General features: G+C 38.9%; 1 long non-coding RNA gene across 2 annotated transcripts in view; it reads left to right on the top strand.

Moving 5' to 3' along the window:
- LOC128316996 (uncharacterized) overlaps window positions 1-14,547 on the top strand; it is a 139,176-nt gene extending 124,629 nt beyond the window's left edge. For both annotated transcript variants that reach the window (XR_008301437.1, XR_008301436.1), the window contains one exon: window positions 14,492-14,547. This is a non-coding gene — a long non-coding RNA (uncharacterized LOC128316996). The remainder of the gene's footprint in view (window positions 1-14,491) is intronic.
- Window positions 14,548-19,869: the final 5,322 nt, after the last annotated feature.

The raw sequence follows: 19,869 nt of genomic DNA, 5'->3' as shown, positions 1-19,869 counted from the left end.
ACAACTCTCGGCTTTATAACCCCATACACACTCCATACACACACACACACACACACACACTCACACACACAACCACAGAATGGACACATGGCACAGGGCCAGTCACAGATGGGTCCCGGACTCTGTGTGCGTGTTGGTTGTCATGGCGAGGGAACACAAGCAGCGCTAAAGGGGCCGAGACAAAAGCCAAGGGACGGGACTCGTGTCTAAGAGATGGAGAGGGAGATTATTAGAGAAGAGAGGGAGCAAGAGACATAATGACAGAGAGAGAGAGAGAGAGAGAGAGAGAGGTGGCAGAAGTGTGTATGTCTACAACAATGAAGGCTTTTCACTAAGAAGCCAAATGTTTCAAAGTGTGACCACAACAATAGGGAGAGAGAAATACAATATACCACAGTGCTATAGAATCCTGGATTCTGATTGGTCAGAAGGTGTTGATTAATTTCCTTTAACAGCAGCCCTGACAGGAGTGCAGCTGCAAATCACAGGTTTATATGAAAGCGCTCTTTATAATACGTCATCGTTTCTATAGTAACAGCTCAGACTTAGACTTGTATGGTGGACGGATTAAAAAAATGTGTTGTGAGACTTTATGGAAGGAGTCTCCAGTGTCAGCCTGTCGTAAGTTTTCTCCCAAGAGAAAGAGGAGATTGCTCTTTGCAGTTTCTCAGTAACATGAGTGGAATGTTTCCCGACATGGAAACACTCTGTGGAAGGGTTCTACCTAAAGGAGAACCGGAGAACCCTTAGGAGCGTATCTATCAGCGACAGCTATAATACACCACAAGCATTACCTCACACGACGTGCTTGTGTGTATCTGTTCCTGCTGATTTGTTGCACGAGTGCTGCATGGCTGCCATCTGCACAGCTGCTGGAAGAATTAAATATGAAAACAGGTTTATGGGGCATCGTAAAGGACGGGGGAGAAAAACAGAAGTGCTCAATGCATTCCCCAGCTGGAGAGAGAGAAAGAGAGAGAGAGAGGGAGAGAGCTGAAAGTAGAAATTACAGCACGAAGGGGAAATTATAGCGTGGAAGGGCAAGAGGTCAAGAGAAATTTTCTTTTAGGTTGCAATTTTTGGATGATAATTGAAATAATTATGGATTATGAATTATATCAAGAAGTAATGATAGAGGGATAGTGCTATTGGTTGTGACTCTTGTGTCATTTTTGAGAAAAATATAATTCTTTACATGATTCACTGAATCATCTAAAGAATCATATCAACTCGTGCTTAGTGACTCACTGATTTCCTCAAACACTCACTGAATAACTTGCAGACAGAATCTCTTATCCACACACTGGTTACTGGTTACTTCCTCATTGACTCACTCATTCACTCGCTTACTCACTCACTCACTCACTCACTCACTTATGACTAGTGACTCTCACTTACTTAGGAACTCACTGATGCACTCAACCACTCACGTACTAAAGCACTCACGCACTTACTGATTCACTCACTCATTTACCGAATCACTCACTCATTTACTGAATCCATGACTAATGTAATGAATCACTCACTCACTATTTGAATCACTCACTTACTGAATCAGTCATTCACTTACTGATTCATTCACTCACTGACTCACTAACATAGTGGCTCACTGTTTTACTCAACCACTCACTGAATCACTCACACACTGAATCACTTATCTACTCACTGTTTACTTACTCATTGATTTATTCATTCACTCACTGAATCACTCACTCACTCACTCACTTAATGACTCACTGATTAACTCAATCACTCACTCACTCATTGGAACAATCACTTACTCACTCACTCACTCACTTTCACTTATTGAATCACTCACTCACTCACTGAATGATTCACTCACTGACTCACTCACTTACCTAGTGACTCACTGATTTGCTCTACCACTCACTGAATCACTGAATCACTTACTGACTTTCTGACTTTAATTTCTTGTTCCATCTTTCTGAAGAGAACAACTCTATTAATTGTAATAATTTTGTGGACAGTTATTTGGTCTGCAAATAGGGTTTGATGGCGTGATGCTTAAAAAAAAACATAAAGGTGCTACTGATAATGATTACCTGCATGTGGAGGTTAAAGGGGTCACAGCCCAGTGAGAGAGGGAGAGAGTTTTTCCTTTAGGAAAGACATCAGAACGACGCGTGACTAAAGAGAAGGAGGAGCAAAAGAGAGCTGCTGCAATCATGGCACTTTCCTCTCTCTATTTATTCTCCTCAATAAGAGTAAAGGACAAAAAAAAGCAAAAAAACAAAACCGGGAGCAAATGGTGGTGAAAAGGGTCAGCGCAGAAACAAAAGCAGGGAAGCAGAGGAGGAAATCCAGCATGTTTACATATGCTAATTTTATAGAGCACCAATTAAAGAGCCTTGTTTTATGATGCTTTTTATGAGAAAACAAAAAGGCAATGGCTTCGGCCTCCTCTCGGGCCTCCTCACACACACACACACACACACACGCACACACACTGTGGAAAGGAGGCCATGTCTGTTTATCATCCTATTCACACACACACAACGCATCTGTCACTGTTAGGAGCATGCTGAAAGGAAAGAGGGGTGATATTATTATTATTATTATTATTATTACTATTATTATTTAAGATTTTCTTATAGCCACACAGGTTCATCCATCCAATTTCTGTAGCTCTTATCCTACACAGGGTCACGGGGGGACACCCTGGAAGGGATGCCACCCCATCTCAGGGCACAATCGCACACACACTCACACACTACAGACAGTTCGGAAATGCCAATCAGCCTACAACGCATGTCTTTGGACCCGTGCAGCACGGGGAGAAAATGCAAATTGCACACACAGGGCGGAGGTGGGATTCGAACCCTCAGCCCTGGAGGTGTGAGGCAAATGTGCTAACTACATATATTTAAATTTGTAAATCAGGATGATTTAAATTGATTTCTTTCTTTTTAATCTTTTTAGAAATATTTTAATATATTAATATTTTAATATTTATTTTATCCACTTAACCGCCCTCTGGCTCTAGCTACATCCCTGTAATTATATATATATATATAGTTATGTTTTACTGTTTTAATGTTTTAATCTAATCACTATTAGATTACATCTGTATGTAACATGGTTTCCAAACAGAAATGAGTTTTAAGAATTCATACAAGACAACTTGCTTTAAAAGTTATGACTTCATTCATATGAACATCAAAACTGATATCACTAGTGAAAGGGATTGGATTGGTTCTAATAGCTAGCTTTTCTATTTGCAGATGCAGATGCTTGGTTCATCCATAATTCTCTTTAATTATAATTTGTAGCCTCTTTCTCTATTTCTACATACAGGCATTTGGATTTCAATTCTTTGGCATCTGTGCTGATTCCAATAAGAGCATTAAGATGTGTGTGGGCTGGTGTTCGCCATCTCAGTAGCCGCGCTGCTGCCCACGAGGCCAGAGGTGATTCCCTACATAATGATACGTGGCCTGTAATGTTTAACCAACGGCCTACGCACACACAGCGCTAAAACCCCACAATGCAAATGCTATGTCAATATGTCTCTACTGGGATTTTCCTACACTTTAGAAATGATGGACTGGCATCGAGTAAACATTATTATACCACAGCGCTGTTGAATTCCAGAACCTGATTGGTCCGAAGGTGTCGAGTATTTTTCTAAAACAGCAGCTATGGTAGTAGTTCTGGCTAATCACATGTTTATATTAATGTGCTTGTTCTACTACTTTACAGTTTCTTTAGTAATAACTAACACCGGGACTTGTGTGGTGGGCGCGCCACATAATCATAATAAACCACATAATAATAACAAACCGATATGTCGTCATTTAACAAAGAAAAACATATAATCGTTGATATGGTGAAGTTTTCCATAAGGAGACGTTTATTTAGCATTTATAGATAAACGACTATATATTTATAGCTGCTGTAACGTAAGTGGTAACAAGAATGAACTTGTCTGGCGGACGTTCCACAGCATTAAACATAACTATAAATGGATAAAAAGTATGTATCATTCTTTAATTAATAACTAACGAGGATGAAAATGATCTAAATCGTGTGCTATGGCTTCTAAATCGTGTGCTATGGCTTTCACAGTCATGAGATCTCAATGCAATTGAATGCCTATGGGAGATTTTGGAGCGATGTGTTAGTCAGTGCTCTCCCTCGCCAACATCTAGCTCATTTGATGTTGGTTTTCCCTTTGTCATTTTTCATAATATTCAGAAATGAGATTTCTGAAATGAGATTTCTGAATATTATGAAGAATAAGAGACCGACACCTGTAACTATGCAACGGTTAAAGAGGTGAAGAGGTTACAGTCCTGAAGGTGCCGTGTCTCAGGAGGTCAGGGTGGGGTCGAGGGGTCGTTCGTATTCACTTCAGGAAAGTGACGGACCAGGGAAAGCAAGGTGAGCTGGTATTGTAATGCGTCCCCTCCTCAGGTGACGGACCCTTTGATGCAGCAGGATTCAGAGCATTAAGACAGCACCCTCTCAGGGGTCAAAGACTAGGGAGCTTTGGGAAAAACAACAACAACAGCAACGCCTGGGGCAAGCTTTTTGTCCTTAAAGAAAATGAACGCAGCTTTGGGCGGGATGGTGGGCATGAGAATCAAAGGAGGGGATGGAAAGAGAAAACAAATACGAGAGGAAAGGGCCAGGTTGAGGGATGGATATGACTGGGATCAGTGGGGACGGGATGCATAATGCAGATCAGTTGAAGAACCCTTTAATGCGTCAACACAACACTGAGGTTTGACACATTGCTTAAACTTATACTTAGAATTCTGTACTGAAACGTGCTGCGAAGATCCATCTCTATCAAACACATTGTCTGCAGTAGATGAGGATTGTTAAGATGTGGGTTTAGAAATTTAAAAAGTTGATTTGCATGACTTTGATCATTTGAAGAAATGAGAACTTCAGAACATCAGAAACATCCTGACTCATCAGATTCGAAGCATCTCTTCATTCTTGGATATTTAACCAAAAAAGCCAAAGCAGATAGACATTATGCATTGATAATAATAATTTGACCAGATTCTTATCAGACAATGGAGTCTAATGATTTAGCGATGTTTTGGCTCCTCTCTGTGCTCCTGCTTTCGTCGGCTACATGCTGAATGTCTGAAAAAGGTTTCGTTTACGAACACGCTAGCAGGATTAACAACGCAGCCTTTCTATGTTGCTCGATGGGAAACCCTACGGCAGACTGTACAGATGTTCGTGATGTGAAGCTGGATCTTGCCACGCCTTCTCCTCATATTGCCTGGTAGCAGCATGTGGACTGGTGCTACGTCCAAGTTCTTTTGACTGATTCTTCATCCTTGAACAGTTGTACATTAGAATGTCCTGAGGTCATTCCTTCTGGAGCTTTTGCAGGGTTGCCAGATTTGCAGCTGATATCATTTGAGGTTGATGAAAGTATGGTTTGAATCATAGAGTGCTGCAGTTCATCTGTGTTGCCAAATGCTTTTGGGCAACTACCCAGTTTACACAAGCTTTCTTTCAATCACTACAATATGTCCACAATGTCAACAGATGAATTTAACAGACTGAAAGATCTAAACGTCTTGGGCTTCCACAGCTGCGGCACAGAACTCCTGGATATTTCATGCAGAATTGCTGAAATCTCACAGTCACTGATGTCACTGTATGTTAGAGCTGATGAGACACCAGAGTTGTCCTCGATTGGAGGACGCTTTGTCTTGGGTCAGTTTGTGATATTGTATTTAAACTTTCAGTTAAAAAAACCTTAAAAAGGAGCCTCGACAACAGACGGCATTCTGGGATAGACTGTTGGCCAAGCTAACTCCCAAACCTGTCCAAAGAAAGTAATCACTCTTGGATCTTTTTATGGCCTCAGATGATTTTAGATAACAACTTGTAGTAGAAATAGGCACAGAAATGTTTGGAGAAATTGTATTTATACAACTTTTACTTAGATATTTGTCAGCCATGGTTTCGTAAAGGTTTTTTAAATAATCTAAAATATTAACTTTAGCTTTAAGTTTGTATTTACATCTATATTGATCTATATTTTATATATATTTTTAACCATGAATGGATAGAAGAGTAAATGTTGTAAAAAAAAAATTCTCTTATTTTAGTCATTTTATTTTTATTTTGCTTTTATTTCAATTTTATCTTGGGCTACACATGAATGATTTTATGATTCAATCATCTTCTTCTGTATCATCACTGTAGTTATGTCCCGTTTGTAAAATTCCTGTAAGTATCTTAAGCAGCTTCGTATGTGTACTCAAGTTATTTGTATAAATTATTGTTATTATTCTGATTATTATTCTGATTTCATCATTCACCTTTTAACATTTGGTTCTTGAAAGTATATTTATAGCAGAAAACTAATTAACACCTTCTGACTAACAGTAATTATATGTAAATATATTCTCACCATACTAATATAAACTCCGCATGTTTTTATAGAAATCCTTTACAGTGTATGAAAATGAATCCATTGATGTGTGTCAGTTGTGTTTAAAACAACAGCTTTATTGGGTAACGTGTAATATTCTGAGTGACACTTTATTTACTTCGTTGGTTAAAAGGTTCAAATTAGCAGCCATATTGCCTTCCAGTGAATATTATAAAACCTACAGTTCCAAATTGAACCAGCAGCTTCTTTTGGGCCGGGGTCCTCTTTAGAGCTATACACTCACTCTCCAGTTTATTAGGAACCCCTGTAAATCCATTCATACTTGCAATTATCCAGTCAGCTAATCATGTGGTAGCAGTGCAGTGCGTAACATCGTGCGGATCCAGGTCAAGCGTTTCAGTTAATGCTCACATCAATCATCTGAATGAGGAAAAAATGTGACTTTAATCGTGACGTGGTTGTTGGTCCCAGATGGGCTGGCTTGAGTATTTCAGAAACTGCTGATCGCCTGGGATTTTTAAAATTTTTTACACACAACAGTATCTAGAGTTTACACAGAATGATGCGAAAAACAGAAAAAACATCCATTGAACTGAAGTTCTGCAAATAGGTCATAAGACATTGGCCAGACTGGTTCGAACTGACAGGAAGGCTACGGTAACTCAAATAACCACACTTTACAACCGTGATGAGCAGAAAAGCAGCTCAGAATTCACAACATGCCAAGCCTTGAGGCCAGCAACAGAAAACCACAATCTTTTTCCGATTTTCAGCTGCGCAGTTTGGGTGAGTCTGTGGTGGTGAGAGAGATTTTTTTTTTGGAGAGAGATTTTTTTTTCATCAACAAAACACTAAGTGAGGAAATACTAAGAATATATTATTAATTACACAGATTAGTCACAGATTAGTCATATCACTAACATTAACTTGAATGCAGCACTTCTGTCTTGCTCTCACTCTCTCTCTTTCTCTCTCTCACACACACACACACACACACAAAGCATCTCCATCTCCACACTGTTAGTCAATCAATGAAAAAACAATTACGGCTGGAGTCTCTGTAGGTCAGTGCAGCTGTCCTCCCTCTGATGTACTTCAGTGAACTGTAAGAGTGATTACAGTGCAACACGCTGACTAAAGCAGTCAAGATAAAGTCAAGCGTGAACATTTTTAATGTTGATAGATGATGTAAACGTGAAACTGATGGTTCATCCGTTTGTCACAGTACCAATTCTGCAGGATCAATCACTTCAAATGTGTACAACTCGCATTAAATGTCCTTAAAAGTCTGTGATGATGACTGTGCAACGAAATATCATGTCTTAACGCTTAATAATTTAGGAATTATGGTGTCTTTTTTTTTTTCAGAGTGCTCAGAGCTGTAGTCGCTCACTTGAGTAGCTTTGTCCATAACAGATTTACACAACCAGCTTGTTGTTATGTTTTAAAACTTCAGAACAAAACTGACCCTGCAGGTGGTTACAATGGTGAAAACTCCTGAGAACACGCGTGCAAACACACACAGGTACAGGAGAATGATGGAGAATGTTGGAGCAGGACACAGAACGGGCGGGTATAGGTAAGCTTCATGCACACTTTTTCCAACCCACAGGTCCAGGTGATCTTTTAAAAAAAGGTGATTTTGTAAACAAACAAACGTACTGGTGATCTCTAACCAAAACCTAAAAAAAAGGTACCGGTGATCTTAAAACAAAACTCAAATCAAACAGGTACTGTGTTTGTTAGAGGACACGCCTCCTAAATACACTGCAATTCCATAAAACTGTTTTTCAAACTCTGTTTTATTGGTTATTTTAAATGTTGTCGACGCTTGTATATATGTATATTTGGATATTTATGTGCATGTGTTTTGTCCTCGGATGCCAGGTCTGCTTCATAGTGTTGTCTTCTTCTGTTTTCTTTAATTAATCATAAAGACTGAATCTTTAGATGCATTAGGCTGTGAGTGTTTTCAGCTTCGATAGAGGAAATCGATGCATCAAGCCTTTCTGTCTATAACACATTTTCATTAGCTTATTGCCTGCAGTATCAGATTAAATCCTTGGCATGTTGAAAGAACCAGTGTATTTATTCAACACTTTTTCCCCCTGACTATTCCAAATTGGTGCTAGTTTTGGAAAAAGCTCCTTTGTTTAAAACTTAAAATTTCATCCAAAGTTCATGAAATACAGTATAAAGTAACTGCTGTATCTACTTGTTATCCACTGACAGGACTCTTAGACTCGTCGTTATCTTTGCTGAAAGTTAGTGGCGCTCAGATAAGTAACGTCCACGTCAATGGAGCCTTTTTCAGGACATTGCAGAGTTTAGGGCTTATACATTTGCATATAAAAGTCTAGGCACCCCTGGCCAAATTGCTTTTAGTAGTCAGCTTGGAGACTTTCCATTTTCTTTTTAGGAAATTTCACACACTCTTGCAGGACGTTTCTAGTTCTGAAATATTTCCGGGCAGTCTTGCATGCACAGAATGTTTAAAATCTACCTACACATTGTCAATGATGTTCAAGTCAGGGCACTGTGAAGGCCTTTCCAAAAGCTTCAGCTTGCATTTCTTGAAGTAGTTCAAGGTGGATTTTGAGGCATATTTTGGATTCGTAGGATCATTGAGGCATATTTTGGATATGTTATAGAAGCCAGGCTCTTTTCAGCTTCAGATTCTTGACTGATTATCAAACATTTGTTTCCAGAATCTGCTAATATTTACTGGAATCCATTCTTTCATCTACCTATGCATGTGCCACTGGCTGCCACACAGCTCTAAAGCATAATAGATCTACCCCCCATGCTTAACAGTTAGCAACATGTGTTTTTTATCAAATGCTCCTCCTTTTTTCCCCTCCAAACATACCTTTGGTGATTGTGGCCATAGAGATCCATTTTACTTCATCAGACCACAGCACCTGTTTCCAAAATGCCTCTGGTGTTTCTTGCTACTCTTTTGCATTCATCAGCATATGTTCACTTTGGTGATGAGGGTGCAGGTAAAGGTTCCTTCTGATGACTCTTCCATGCAGAGCATGTTTGTGCAAACACCACTGCACCACCACTCCAATGCCAGCTAAATCTTCCTGCAGTTCTATGTGAGAGATTTCTTGGCCTTCCATTTCTTGCCTTGACTTCCACAGCTCCCCTTAGCTGCCCTCTTTAATGATATTTCATACGGTGGAAATTGTGAGCTGGAATTGCTCTGATATCTCCTTAGCTGTCCTCTGCTTTGTAAGCATTAAATTAGCTTCATTTTCAGATCTTCAGTCAGCTGCTTAGAGGAGCTCATGGTTGTTGAGTATTAGCGCAAGACTGTTGAATTGTTATTCCTAATGACAATTCTTTACCTGCCTAAAGAATCCTAATGAGTCAATTAAGGCCTAAGGAGTTAATTAAGTTTTTTACAACTGGAAGCGTGTCCTTTTGGACATTGCATGAGTACTATTTTATTTAATCAAATATAAAGTAACTGTGTATTTGCAGAAAATGTTCTTTTTTGGTCTTTTTTTTTTTTTACTTTTCTTCAGAAGTTGTTTTGTTTTTTTCAAATCAAAAATAGACAAAATGTCATTTGGGCTGCCCAAACTTTTGCGTATAGCTGTAGCTACTAGTTAGCCTCTTGGCTAGTTAGCTGACAGTTAGTGACACTAACACATTCGGTTCAGATTCCAAGTAACGTACACGGTAAGACGTATATTTGTTTACTTTAGCGTTGTTTTCCGACTGTGGTGCCGCTCACGTGAGCTTCCCTCTTTGGGTGCTTTCTTCTGTGGTGGTTAAAGGGGGTTTGTTGTATTTCCTCGATGTGACAATCTTGCCAAACAACCGTTGTTTTAGTCCATGTCTATTGTGTAAAATCCGGCAGTTCCATGTAACGTTTGTTTGTTGTTACTATAGAAACGATAGTGAGCGCATCAATATAAACCTGATTTATATTAACTCATGTCAGATCTGCTGGTATAGAAAGTTAATCAACACAATCTGACCAATCAGAATCGACCATTCAGCAGCACTGTGGTCTAAATACGGATAAACATTTATAAATATTGTAAGATGTTTTTTCCTGCTGAGTGCAGTCTCTCTTGTGCGGTGTGTGTGTGTGTGTGTGTGTGTGTCTCTCTCTCTTGTGTTCTTTAGAGAGTGTTGGTACTGAAATGAAAGTTTATTGATTGAACCTTCTAGCTACTACAAATAAGGAAATGACAGGAATAAGAGAGAAAGGATTAATTACTCCTCCTTCTGGCACTTTATTGATCACCAACTTTCTCAAAGTATTAACCTCTCAGACAAGGAAAGAACATAGAAAGAGTGTGTGTGTGTGTGTGTGTGTGTGTGTGTGTTAGTGGAGAGAGTTGAGATGTGGATGTAAATTGTGTGTTTGGCTTCTCTCGTTTATTAATACTCAGCTTTTATTCACTTTAGATTGTGATGCAGGCTTTTAGGTCCGAGGAACGGATGCATAGCACTACGCTATTCATTTATGTCCAGAGCGAGGCTATGAATGACAATATGGCTTGTGGGCTGTTTGGAAATGGCTGACACTGCTGATTCTCTCTCTCTCTCTCTCTCTCTCTCTCTCTCACACACACAAACACACAGTACAGCATTAAGGCTTGCAGCCAAAGATTTCATTTGTGTGTTTGCTTTGCTGCTTTTGTGTTTATATATATTTACATGCAGTCAGCGGTCATTTCTTGTTTGCAAAAAATATATCTTTGTATAATTTAATCAGAGCGAAAGTCCACACACTGTGTGTGCATTTTTACATAATCAAGCTGTTGAGGTTTTTTTTTTAGTCATTTCTTGTGTAAAAATGAGAGCACGTTCTGGCAAAGAGCACGGAAAAGTTTCGTTTCTGTTCACTCCAGCGCCGTTAATGCATTCTTATCAGGACGTGTGTTTATGAAAGACTGAACAGAACAAGATGCCTTGGATATATTGTGCGGAAAATGTTTGCATACACCAGAACAAGACTTTCTGAGTTTTTGATAACTTATTTGCTCAGTCTTTGCCTTTATAACTGGTCATTGTTTATCTTATTCCTGATATATCTGCTAGAACCTGTGCTTGAGTTAGGGAAAGTTACGTGTATTCAGAGTAGAGTTTACGCAGCTGCTTACGTTGATTTTATACAAATATCCGTCGTGTAGTTCACACTTGAGAAGAGGATTTTCAGGGGATAGAAAATGCAGACTGGAGAAGCAGGTCACATTTTCCCCCCCTTTGCTGTCAAATGTAAGATGATTTTATAAAAAAAAGCAAGAAAGTTGGATTTAAGTCGAGGGTTTTTTTACGAGAGAATTGCTCATAATTGAGACACGCCTCTGTTTTCAGCAAACTCCACCCCGCTCCTGTCGCTCTGAGTAGCTGCAGACATCTAATATTAGCATTTCCTTTATTAAATCTGTTCTGACATTAAAATATCAGTGCACTTTTATTTATTATCAAATGAATGTGTAACTTATTTTGTACTAACATGCTAAAGAAAGAAAGAAATGTTGTTGCAGGTTATAGTGCTGGACCTCCTTCCACACACACACACACACACACACACACACAGAGCTAAAGCCCATGCGTAAGCAGCTTTTCTTTACGTTGACCCGGAGTGTGTTGTTGTGCTGATGAAATGGAGCGATCCATTTCCCTCGACCTGCCGTCCACACAAAACAAATGGAGCAGGAACCTCGGCTTCCATCTCGTCCATTTAATTAGCACGATGCCCAGAGCAGCTCTTGCATTGTCCATTCATTCATCAGCCATCAGAAGCACCCAGCACAGCTTTTTAATCCCCTCCTAAACACACTCGTCCTTTGTTTTTTTTGTTTTTTTTTTAATGTCACGCCATCAGCAATAGTTCTGCATCAGCAGCAAACAAGCAGTGAGCTGCAACTTTAATCCAGACCGCAGCCATCGCTCAGTGACCTCGCGCTCTTTTCCACCCTTATGTCTGTACTGTGTGAGTTTTCCACTAGTGCATACTGGAGTTAAATCAGGAACACGCTCTTCTCTGACTGGGAATGTTGACGCATGAATGAAGATGGGTTGCAGGATGAATTCTCCATTTGGCTGCTGGCCTTTAGATGACATGATTTTTGCCATTAGTATTGGCTGCTCTGCGAAAGCATTCCACAGAGCTTCCTTCATTACAACAAACGGCAGAAATAATCCGATAGTGCTTCTTCAGATCAGATCTGAGGCGGTTATGGCAAAGGTTCTTTGTCTTGTTGCAGCACATCCCTACATTTCATTTAACTTATTACAATTCTATTTTTAGTAAATAATTTCAATTCTATCTTAGATTTGATTATTATTATTATTTACTTATTTTTTTAATTATCAAAAAGACAATTACATAACTAATTAAACTAAATACAACAGATTATTATTTTACTAACTCAAAAATCTGGCTTTTTTTTTTTTTTTTTTTGAAAAGCAGCAGTTTACTAATGAAATATTTTAATACATTTTTGAGAATGAATAAATCTATTAATTAAAAAAAAAGAAAATTAAAAAAAAGATCCAAGGCAGACAGTGATTCTCATTTCCAGTCTTACTGCAGCGTTTCCCAAAATCTAAGCTTTCCCTCTTTTTATTAATTTAAACCTTTCATATGCACTTTTAACCTCGTACCTTGATTGTTAATTAATTGTAAAGTTTTTAATTAGTAAATTATTTACTTGCTTAAATTAAAGTGTTAGTGAATTACGCTACTCCTCTGCCCAGTCCATTCAGTTATTTAAAATACTTAAAGCTTATACTTATACAGTATAAAACCCCCCACAGTGCTGCGTGAGACTGCTGGGAAATGGAGTTAAAGACGTGTTCCCTCCTGCACAGCGCAGAATCAGGAAGTGGAGAGATGAGAAATAAATTCAGCAGAGAGAACGAGAGCGAGGATGAGAATTCAGAACTGAGTGAGATTGGAGGTGGAGGGAAATGAGATGACTTTAAGCACAGACTTTTCATTTACATTCACATCCTCACTCTGTCTCTCACATCCTTTCTTTCTCTCTCTCTTTCTCTCCTCTTAAACCTCTTTCCCACTCACTCTTATCCTTCTCTGTCTTTCTCTTGCTGTCTCTCTCTGTCAATCTCTCTTTTCCTCCAGACTCTAAAACTTTGTTTAGTGCATTTTTTTTCTCCCTCAATCTCTCTCTGTCTCCCTTTCTCTCTCCATCTCATCTTCCCTTTCTCTCTGTCTGTCTCTCTATCTGTCTCTATCTCTCTGTCTCTCCCCCTCCTTTTCTCTCTCTCCTTTTCACTCTCAGCAGTGCCTCGTCTCTCATTCCTGTATCTGCTTTCCCCGTTCTGGAACAACTTTCCTATTCCATCTGCGGGGAAATGAAAGATCACTCCTCCTTTCCTGTGCAATCTCGTTCTGAATGAAAAGCTCGTGCTTTAGTCGAGATTTATTGAGCTGTGAGAGAAAGACTTCCTGCTGCTACACTTGTGCTTCACTTTCACTCACATGCTTTAAAGAGCCATTTGGGCTCAAATTCAAATTGTTCTGAGGTTTAAAAATGTTTAAAAATAAATGAGTTGAAATTAAATTCCAAGCTGCAAGAAAAACACACTTTTGTTTGCAGTTGCTATGGTTTGTGGGATCAAATCAAATTTCAGTTTTTTTTTTGTTTTTTTTTTTAAATGCATCTTTTCTGGTTCAAATGATAACAATTCGAGAGTGAGTAAATTAGTACGTGTTAAGAGATTATTGTAAAACAGAATGAAAAATATCTCTTATGACATGATGTACAGTTTCAAGTCATAAATTTGCCTTTTGGAACATTTAGCCCCGCCCACTTCAAAAATGGGAAACCTATAATTGTGAACAAGTCCTAGGAATTTTGGTATGTGCTCATAAAACTGGTGTCAAAATACTCACAGTCAGAACTTATAAATATTATAAAACAAGTAATAAAGTAATTTTTTTCAGAAATATTCTCTCATGCATTTGTTCCTGTTTTGTTGCCACATGTTTAATTTGTTAATGTTAACAAATATAATCCTTTCTCTCCCCTTTCTTAGTTCTGGTATTTATTTCATTGTTTTCCTTCTTTTCTCTCTCTCTCTCTCTCTCTCTCTCTCTCTCTCACACAGGAGCAGCTTTTTTAAGTCCAAAGTCCTTATTGTCCTCTGAAAAAGGAAAGTGGTGGTGAGTAAAAAAAAAAAAAAAAAAAAATTACATGTACATTTTAAAGATATACTTTCACCTGCTCGTGTTTCTTACCAGCAATGCAGTGACCATTTGCACACTTTAAATGTCAGCACAATCCAAAAAAAAAAAAAACTTACGGTCTCTTACACTTATGTAGCGAAGTCTTGGAGTGTTCTTTCAGGATTTGAGAAATAGTCGTTGGGCAGCATTTATAAAACTCTGCCTCAAAGCTTTAAAAAGTAACAGTGAGCTCGCCAGGAGAAGGTCATCTAAATGTAAATGCACTTGTGCGGTTACACGCTCCTACTAGCACAGGAACACGCTAACAGCAATGAAACGAGGTGTGTGTAGCAGCTGTGTAACGTGCAGGAGCGAGTGCTGACTGTCACACACCGAATCATTTCTCTCAGAGATGCTCTCGTGATCGTTTCCATCCTGATTCATGCATTCAAGTGTGTGTGCGAGATAGATAGACAGAGCGAATAACACACACACACACACAAGATGCGTCTCCAGTGATGGGATTTCAGGCGCTCTAAACAGCGTCGCATACGTATAGGTGTGTGAATACATGTGCATGACTCTCTCTCTTTTTTAAGAAAAAAAGAAATTGCGCAGTTTTGCCTTACTTGCTGTTTAAAACATCTGGAAGTGGAAAAAATACAGTTATGAAAAAGTGAGACTGGGGCTGAGTTTATTAAAAAAATATTTATATAATCTCTATCATACAAGAGGAATAAAACACTTCACGACATGCTCTTATTGGAAAATAATCAACCTTGCGGTGTAACAGTAACTGCTCCTCATCACACTAAGCCTGTTGTTGATTATTGTCCTATAACAGCATGACACGCAGTTTAATTTTTTTTTAGTAAGTTTTATTCCTTACATACTGTATACAGCTTAAAAAAAAAATAAAAATCCTCCATTCTCCCCATAATGTAAAGCAGGGACTTAAACCCACAGCTCTGTGTAAAGCATTCATCACCACTCCTCTTTTGCATTTCATCAGATGCTGGAGCTGGAAGAAGCTCTGTGGCACATTAGCACAAATTGCACACTGAAATCAGGAAGAAGGTGACACGAGAGCTCCTTTCAGGATCTTTCAGGATCAAATTAATGACGATCAATTACAGATTCATCGCCGTGGTGATGGATGACGGAGCAGCAGCCTGTCGGAGTAAAATTAGCTGAACGCAGGTCAAAATTAATCAGGGCTTTGTAGCGCGAGGGAGATAAAGCCTGTCGATCTCAACCGGTTTTCATTTCCTCACGAGTTTCTGAACGCTTCGGATGGATTCGAACAATTTCATTACAGGAGCAGCATTTTAAAGGGATGAAAATAATACTGTGTCTGTGTAGCCTTTAGTCAGGATTGAACCTTTTCTCAAGTACAGTGCTTGCTTTTTTCTTTTTTTTTTTAAAATGAAATGGAACAAGTAAAAAGCAGCATGGTAGAAGGAATGATCTAGAAATCTCTATTAAGGATTCTTTATATACGCACACACACACACACACACACACACAAAAGCTTCATTAGAATGAGTGCACCAGATGGTGATGTATTATATAGCATGATGAAAGTCTTTTTTGGAGGTGACACACACACACACACACACACACACACACACACAGACACACAGACATGCATTTCATTGCACTGCTCTTAGACTTCAAGCTAATGTGTAGTGTAATGTCTGAAACAGAAAGACACTTTTCAATGTCAAAGTTAGAAAGGCTTTTTTTTCCCCCTCAACATACACATCCACACACACCTGCAGATCATGAAAATGGGCTCCAGAACAACGCAACGCATTTTCATCCTTAACTCCAAACGTATTCGATGGCCCAAGACGCACTTCTCACCTGAAGTTTCAGCAAAGTCCGCATTTTCTATCCCTGTTTTTTTTCCTCACTGAATCATTAGACAGTGGTTTCAGGCAAGTCCGTAACCTGGGTCCTGTTTCCTCCACGTGAATATTGACATAACTTCCTAGCTATATTAGCATAATTTCAGCCATGAAATATATCTCAACTTCTCGACAACGTTTGTTGTAAATAGTAAACTATAAATTTCACGTTTTGGCCGAACTACTCCGTGAAGTCGTTTGCTGGAATTGATCGCGAGCTTCGTTCCTAATTTTACTTTGACTGACTGCTTCAAGCTATTCTCCATTTCGCTCTTGAAGCACTTTTATTACTCTCAGCCTCTTTCTGGCTCCAGTTGTTCCACATGCATAAATATAAATCCATCAGAAGCTATAAGTCATCAAATGGTTCTTTTTCTCCAGAGACTCTTACGCTCGCTCCTTTATAAAATGACTCGGCTGATTCACAGAGTACGTGCTGCTGATTGACAGAAAGTCACTTCCTGTTTATGTATTTAACACTTTTTTTTAAATCTCTTTATTGGCTAAACACCTAGAAGCTACTTTGATTTTTATTCCACAGGCTCGGGGTGAGTTTATCTTCAGATTTAAAACAGTTCAGATAGTTTTGATGACGTGTAGATAAAGACGGTTGTATTGGCGATTATAATATGTTCATTTATAAATGCATTATAAACACTGCTGTAAAGCGTAATACCTTTTCATTAATAATTATAATGGTCCATGAATGCGTATGTATATGAATCTTAAAAGAACAACTGTTTGTTAGTTTTCATTACATCTATTTGTGTAAATAGCAGCATCTTGGGATAAACTCCATACCCTTATTCTATACCTTTATTTTATAACACACGCGCACACACACAGTTTCTGGATGTTATATCCAGCCAGATGTTCGGACGTGTCAGCCAGATGTACAGACGTGTCAGCCAGATGTTCGGACGTGTCAGCCAGATGTATCTGGTGATGAATATTCATGATGAAGAGAAAAGATGGGTTCAGGGCTTTTAAACACTGAGTGTGTTTGTGTGTGTGTGTGTGTGTGTGTGTGTATAAAAATGACAGGAGAAGACAGATGTGTGTTTACAGTGGATGTGTGGTATGTGTGTGTGTGTGTGTGTGTGTGTGTGTGTGAAATTGATGGTAGAAAGTGAACAGTTCAGCACACTGGCCTGTAAATAAAGTCTATCCTTTCTGCAAACACAACATCCTTAACTGTTACTGAGGTCATCTCTCTCTCTCTCTCTCTCTCTCTCTCTCTCTCTCTCTCTCTCTCTGGTTCTCAGGTTCTCTTTCTCTCTGTCTCCAATTCAATTCAGTGAGCTTTTTTTGGCATGAGCATTAAAGCAGTTACAGTATTTTCAGATCATGCATCTCGCTCTGTCTGTCTGTCCGTCTGTCTGTCGGTCTGTCTGTCGTTCTGTCTCTTTCTGTCTTGTGTTTTTTTTTTCAGTTTAATTCAGCGAGTTTTATTGGCATGATCTTTGTAACAGCAGTTAAAATATTGCCAAAGTATTGATATGCCTTTCTCTGTTTCTATTTCTTGCTCTCTCTCTTTCCGTCTCTCTGTGTTTCCTGCAGTTCCTCGAATCTCACTCCTCACACCATAATTCTGACTTTCTCTAACATTTTTAATGCAAAACATGCCCTTTTAAGCTCTAACACACACACACACACACACATTCTTCCCATAAGCGCTGAAATGAAACTGTACACCAATCTCCTTCTCTGAACAGCCGAGATCTGTAGAGCTCATCGTCACACTTCCACACATTTCTGACCTTTTTTTTCTGTAATTTATACTGAATATTGTCATTTACATTTGTACATTTGTTCATCTGGAACACATTCTGATTCAAAGCGACTTACAAGTGAGACAGAATCCTGCCCACGAATCCAGTCCAAGAATCCAGTCCAATCTCAGAGCAGTCAGTGAAGCAGACAGTGATGTACGAGTTTCCATTATCACAGACTTACAGAAAGCTGGTGACGTTATTTTATAAACAGTGAAGTAAGACCACGTGTGTGTCATACACACTCACTCTCAGAACTGTAAAACAAACGGCTGCCAAGGGGGCTTATGTCAAAATATTCCCAGAATAATCCCTAATTCAGCTTCACCACACAACCCTGTTGTTGATTATTTTCCTATAACAGCATGCCACTGTGTGTTTTACTCTTTTTTTGCGCATCCAGATCATTTGATTCGTTAGTTTATTGTATAAATGACATATTAATGGATTTTTTTTTGTTGTGTTGTTGACCATCAGTGGCTGTAAGGCAAAACAACAGGTCACGATATGCTATGGACGCTGTTTTTACTTATTTATTTTATTGATTATTTTTTAAATATTGAAAGTATGAAATGAAAAGCAAAATTATCCTTGACATCTCTGGCAAAAATGAATGCAAGTCTACAGGGGGGCACTTAAATTTGAGTAGCAGGATCGATGCTCGACATTCATTCGAGCCCTTATTTCCATTCAGGAAACAGTGCTGTAATGATCTGGGGTTTAACTCTGAGAATGAGAGTAGAGAGACTCGTTGGACGACGTGATCGGTGACTGCGGAGATCTGGAGGGCGTCATCACATCCCGCTGACTCTGATGGCACTGCAGTGTTGCTCACACACCTCCAGGTTGCTTAGCATACAAAAACTCTGCGTGCAGGAATAAGAAAAGGTCAGCTGAAAGATATGAAATCTGAGTGTAGGGTTGGTTTCTTACCTTTAACACAGGCTGGGTGATTTTGTGTGTGTGTGTGTGTGTGTTTTTCCTCACAGGCTGTGATTTCTGATAAAAAAAAAAGAAAATAAACCACATTTCTACGCAGCCTACTCCTCAGTAGGTAACACAATCATAATTTGTTGGCTCGACATAATAATCTTGTATATAATAATAATAATAATAATAATAATCTTGAGACATCTAATGAGTGTGTAAGTCTAATGAGTAGGATTAAATTATAGATTATAGACATTTAAATGATATAATTATGTCAGATGTGTCTGTTGTACAGGGTTTTGGCAGAACGGAGCAGTGAACGAGTGTGTAGAAAACCTGTCGCAGGTGAGAGAGCACTTCACCTCAGCGAGCACTGAGACACGCACACTCGAGTCAAGGTGCAATTATGCTCATTCAGTACCGAGGAGTTTGTTCTGAGGTTTCTCTCTAACACGACAAGTGGCATTTTGTCTTAATAACTTTGAGAGAAGAGAGAGGATGGTGAAGGAATGACTGTTTATAGCTGCTAGAAAGTGAGAACATGAAGTTGTTGCTTTAAATTCCAAATGTGTTGTTATTGGACAATAATAAGCTTAAGGCTGGTAAGATAAGAGTAGATGTTTTTCTAATGGAGGGAATTTTTCAGTTTAGTGGCTCAATGCTTAAGGCTCTGGTTTACTGTTCTTCTTCTTTCTTGGTGCCCCGTGT

This window comes from Pangasianodon hypophthalmus, chromosome 3 (genome assembly GCF_027358585.1).
Source record: "Pangasianodon hypophthalmus isolate fPanHyp1 chromosome 3, fPanHyp1.pri, whole genome shotgun sequence".
In the NCBI taxonomy this organism is placed as follows: Eukaryota; Metazoa; Chordata; class Actinopteri; order Siluriformes; family Pangasiidae; genus Pangasianodon; species Pangasianodon hypophthalmus.
This window is presented reverse-complemented; position numbering and strand designations above follow the sequence as displayed.